The sequence below is a fragment of the Anopheles maculipalpis genome, chromosome 3RL (genome assembly GCF_943734695.1).
Source record: "Anopheles maculipalpis chromosome 3RL, idAnoMacuDA_375_x, whole genome shotgun sequence".
NCBI classification, from domain to species: Eukaryota; Metazoa; Arthropoda; class Insecta; order Diptera; family Culicidae; genus Anopheles; species Anopheles maculipalpis.
This window is the reverse complement of record NC_064872.1, coordinates 23476281-23482237: the sequence shown is the minus strand read 5'-3', so window position 1 is coordinate 23482237 and position 5957 is coordinate 23476281.

Below are 5957 nucleotides of genomic sequence, written 5' to 3'. Positions count from 1 at the left end.
CATCTATTTCTTGGGCATCCCCGGGCAAAGCGTGCAATATCCCAATGCTCTGGTGCGGCAAAAGGTGCGTGTGTGCTTTGTAGCTCTGTCTGTCTTTTTTCCCGGTACGCATTGCGCGAGAAACAGAACCCGGAGAAATCAGTCTTCTCTATGGCATTGCTTGCTTGAATTCCTTGCCATGCTCAAGAGGACTCACAGGACTTTTCGTCGTCGACGTCGTGTGCAAGCGGTTGACTTTTTCCCCGTTTTCCACGACACGTGGCATCGTGAAGAAATTGCAGTTTTTTTGTGGGATGCATTCGAGGTGAAGCAGCAGTAGCCAAGCAAAAGAGTATGACGAGCTGTTTGGACCGAAATCCTAAAAACCGACACCACTCCGTGCGCTGTGTTTTGGATGAAATCCGGCCACGAGAAAAAAAAGGGGAGATCCATTCCATTCCTCCAACACTAGTTCATTCACTGCTACACGAGGGACAAGCAAAACGCAACGGAAATAATTACATGACGATGTTCCGTTACAACTTTTGCTGTTAAAATTGTGGTAACAGGAGGTGGGAAAAAGTTGGTGAAGGATGGCTGGAAAAAGGGGAATTTTGCACTTCATTTTTAGTACGCACAATTCTACACACCAGCCACCCTGAGTGTGTGACTGGATGGTACAAAAAACACGAGGATGGCTACCATTTCATTACTAGTCGAGTGAATGTTGGTCGTTCTTTTTCGTGGCAATAAAAATATTCTCCTCCGACGGCAGTACAGTAACCGTTTCAACGGTGGTTTGCTTTACTTTTGCACAATAAAAGATAGTTTGAGGTTTTATTCGGTTGTAAAAAGACTGTACAATGAGATTAACATTAAATGTGATACCATGTTTTTCCTAAACTGCAGTTTTTTCTGGCATATTTGGAAGACACTCACACCACAAGTGTATGGTTTGTCTGATAATAAATTTATTGATGCTCTTATTTGTTTTTCGAATAATTTTAAAAATCAAAATTCGCATAAAATTTTACTTATCATACAGTGGGGTGGTCAAAAATACATTATTTATAAGAAACACTTCCTTTTACAATTAATCTGTTATTAAAAATATCCTGCTTCACTCACTTAAAGTATAAAACATACAGTGAGAAACATAAGTTTAAGTCCGTCTAATTTGTAAAAGAGTATACCGAAGTCAATCTTTTTCACATTTTTTTCAATTTTCTCCATTTCCTTTGAAATAGGCTAAATAAGAAATAAAAAAGAAAATGAAATTTGTATCAAAATTTATTTTAACAATAATTGTTTTTTTTGGTAGTTCCTCCTTGTAGTTAATTTAAGACGTTTCCGCACAAGATCTTATTTTAGCGTATTTTGCAACTGCAATTTTGACCCCTTTCCGAATTCATACTCGTTAAATACACGCGGGGATACATCTGTAATCAACTCGTTTTTGTAATTTCATAAATTTTGCCCACATTTGTGGAAATGCTGCAATATGTGGAAGTACCACTCACTCATCACTCGAATATTTACGCGAGTTTAAACTCTTGGCAGCCTATAACTACCTAAGCCATAGCCATTTTTTCATATGTTTTTGACATTTTGTGTCGAAAATGCTATAATAGAGAGCAACTCCATACAAGCGGACAGTCACAACTAAACAGTGATAGTTTTTTGTCGAGCAAAAAGGCGAAAAAGGTGACAAAGTAGATATTGGTACGACCTTATTGTTATGTTCAACTGTGTGCATCGACACAACTTGAATTAATAATATTTTAGTAAGATACCTTTCAAATAATATCAAGTTTGAATTAATGGTAGTCCTTGCTTGGTCGTTAGAATATTTCAATTTATTTGCATTTTTAAGCATGCAGCTAAGAAGTATTTTGCAATAAATCTTTATAATTTTTCTTTGCACATTTTTTACTAATTTTTATACAATAAACCTTTCAACTTTATTACAAAGTTTGTGTTATACTTAATATTTACAAACTGTCGTTCTATACCAATGGCAGATCTTAAATGTTTAAAACTACACAAACAATTTCAGGCTCTATTAGATTATAAATTATTTATTTTTTCTTTATAATTAAGTCTCACTAATTTACCTTAAACCATTGTGGTGTGGTTGTGATATAAATTTCAAAGCTAAAATAATAAAAACCCTGTAAATATGACCACCACTGTGCTTGCTGATTAAGTTGCACATACAGCGAAAAAATATTATCGAAGTTATCGAACAAATATCAACCACTAAAACAATTCAGAGAATGCATAAACATGTATTTCATGGAACAATTTGTTTGTCAAATTATGTATGTACATATTTTCATTACGCTTCACAACAATGTTCCCAAAATTATTGTAACACACTTCTTTGCAATACACACGTAGAAAAAAGTCAGATTCATTTTCCCTCAAGTATAATTTTTGCCAACAATACACACACACGTTAATCGTATAAATTAACGACGATGATGACGGTGGTGATGATACTGATTGTATGTGCCAGAACGCTTAGCGCTGGTTGAAAGTTGGTTTTGTTTGGATTTTAATAATTTTCCTCGTATGCAAATTACATTCGGGGGGGAATTCAGCCTGGCAGCAAAGTAAAGCGAATCTCCTGTTGTTTCCATCCCATTCGCCGTCGCCTTGGTACTGTTTGTTTCGCACTTTTGCTCTCTCACACGCTGATTTTCTGGTCGGGTCGGGTGAATGCTTCAAACTTTGTAAGGAAATCGGCCCGGATTTGCCCCTGCTACGGTGCTCCGTGAGCGTGAAAACGTGCAAGGAATAAAAGATCCCTAAACCGTGGTGAACGCGGGAGGAAGCGGTCGGATAAAAATGGCTCAAATTATCATCAATGGCCTCCCGAAACCTCTCTCGGTCTGCTCCCGGCAGACGGTAGCAACCCTGTGCAGGACCGTAGATGGGTCTCGAAGTAATTTAATTTAATCATCAACATCGCATGATTTATGATAGTTTGCATCCTTAATCACTTTTTCTTCGACACTCACACACACACACACGTACCGAAAAACAGGCAAAGTTCGCGAAGCTCGACCACAACACTCACCGAACACACGCGAAAACAGGCGAAACATGGTGTTTGAAGTTGATGTTTGAAGCAAGGAATGTGGCCTCTTCTCCACATTCGACACTTGGCCCACGACCAGCCGAGGAAAAAATCATGGCTACTCGGGCTTTGGTAGTGAAGTATTGATTTTTGGTAATTACGTTACCGCCGAGATGTACCGCGCGTATGTCCCACACGCCACTTCCCTCCTAAAAGTCGTGAATGAATTGGATCCTTAGCATTTATCCAACGCAAAAGGCAAAACGGTTGAATGTGTTCTCGCTCCCGCATTCTTCACGCAACATGCTCGATCATGTTCATTCGTCGGGAGCTTCGTCCTGTGGCTTACATTAGCTAACCCCATGGGGTGGGGAAAAACTGTTTACTTGGCAGTCCAGTACTTGCGTCCAGTCATCATCATTTATTAAGCGAGAAACCAACCACGGTTCCATTCAACAAACCCGTGGTCAGCAGCTTAGTCACGAGAGCGAGAGAGAGAGAGAGGCAGCGCGTACGGGCAAGACACCTTCCTTTCTGCGTGTGGTGCTGTGTGTTGCCATTTTATCGCTAATAAGGATCCCTACCGTGGGGAGACCCCAGCATGGGGAATGTGGCTCGAGGAGGTTTAAAATAATTGGAAAATTAAACCTAAACCTATTTGGTTGTAATCGGACGTAATCGGTAGTTGGTATTGAATTTTTAAAATCCCTGCTACTGCTTCTCGAAAAGATTACAAGAATGGTTGTTTGTGTTTAGAATGTTCTGGGAGGGAAATAAATACACATTTTGTAAAAGAGTTTTACAAATCTACAGGCTAGAGCCATAACTCAAACATGTGATTTCGTAATTAAAATCTAACTGAGGTCCCTATTGTATTTTAAACAACACTAGGAATTTAAATTTATGGCGGTTCATGTTAAGACCTCGTTTCTTTTTTGAATAAAATGTAGTTTTTTTTTACAAAATTGGATGACGATCACGGGTAAACTAAAAAAAGAAATGAAAATTCAAAAAACTTAGAAAAAATTTGTTTAAACTCTAAACAGAGTTGTTAAAACCCTAAAGTTCTGTAAAGAAGTTATAGAAGCACAAGTACTTCAAAAATATTTTAAATACATAAAAAACAAGGAAGTAAAAAAATACAAATAACGAAAACCAACACGTTAATTCTGGACGACTAACTTCAATTTTCTCTTAAATACAAGCTTATCAGTGGTTATATTTTACTCTTACAAGCTTATCAGTGGTTATATTTTAAATTTTTTTTAAAAGATTTTAGATATAAATTATAATGCTTTTTACACCAATTTTATTTAGATCCCTGTTACACATAATACAATTTTTATATTGGTTTGTTGTTCTTTTAAAATTTTTATAATACTTTTTTCAAATATATGTTTTGTTTAGATTTTTAAAACAATCAATATTGAACTTACTTACTCCTATTTTGTTTAATTGAATGAGTTTTTCAACCGTAATTTATTGCTATCATTACTTTATGTATACCTCCATTATATTTGTTTATTATTTTAACCTTTTTATCGGTCTTGTTTATATTTGTATTTTTTAACTTATGTTTTAGACTTATTTGTTATTTCAATGAATTATTATTTTGTATTCCAATGTTTATATTTATTTTCTTATGTATTGTACTACCTACAAAGTTCTGAGTTTCCTTTTGCTTTTCTGGATTAATATTTTCTTTGCTCTTTTTACTCGTTTCGGTCTTTTATATGTATTTTTTTACTGTTGACTTTTCAATTTAGATGTTATTATTAATTTTTAAAAATGTAACAATGAATGAATGTTTGAAAATAAGTAAATGGAATACGTTTATTACTGATTTAAACCCTTCATATAAACATACAACGTACTATAACAAATATAACCATGAAAAATGCTGCTGGGATTGTGAGCTCGACACTGATCAATTTCATGAATGAAATCGAATACCAGCTCTCGAAGCAAAAGTAAAAAAAGGTTATAAATTATTACTAAAAAAGAAAATTAAATCGAACTCCTTCACACGGACACACACAACATTTCTTGAAAAATGATTTACGCAAACAGACATTTGCTTTCCTCTTTGCGCCCTTTTTGAAACCATGAAAGCAAGACTCCATTTCGTGTTAGCAAAGTAGAAGCCAGAAATAAATAAATACAGAAAAATGGGAAAGAAAACGAAAATGGAGCCAGTATTTGACATGTTGGGGGAGGCCTTTTCGGTTTTCTTAATGGTCGGTTTGCCATTTACCGACCCCCAAAAATACGTCTAAGCGCGCACTCTCCCGCCACTACTCACTCGGGCATTCGGTCGATGTATAAATTGACGTAATTGACTGGAAAGGACTCTCTTTCTCTCTTCCCATTTTTCTTTACCTTTTTGACTAGCTCTTTAGTCTAGAGAAAAACGTATGTTTGTTTGTTTGGATGTATTTTTCTTATTCTACATCTATACGGGTTTTTCTTACCGGAACTGATCCACCTACCGGGCACAACAAAAGGAAAGAAGAGTGAATAAATAGAAAAGATTCGTTTGAAAAAAAAATATTGATGTTTCATCGAACGCGGACGATCGGAGAAAGACTTTCTAATGGTGATCCAACCAAAAAAGGACCTCCAATCCATCTTACCAACGGCCGCGCTTGCCCGTTTGCTAGTGAGTGGTTCGTAAACCATTTAAGGAAGCCCGTAATCATCAGTGTCTGATGATTCCGAGACCACCACGCCTGACCATCAAACAAGCCACCCCCTCCAAGGGGAGTGCTTCTTTGGTGCAGTATGAGGAGGTCTTTATGGGTTCCGAAATCGATACTTCCTTCCTTGGCAAAACCGGAACCAGTATCCTAGAGGGAAAAAGAAAAAAATGCGGAGGACACACCACCTTCAAGCATGG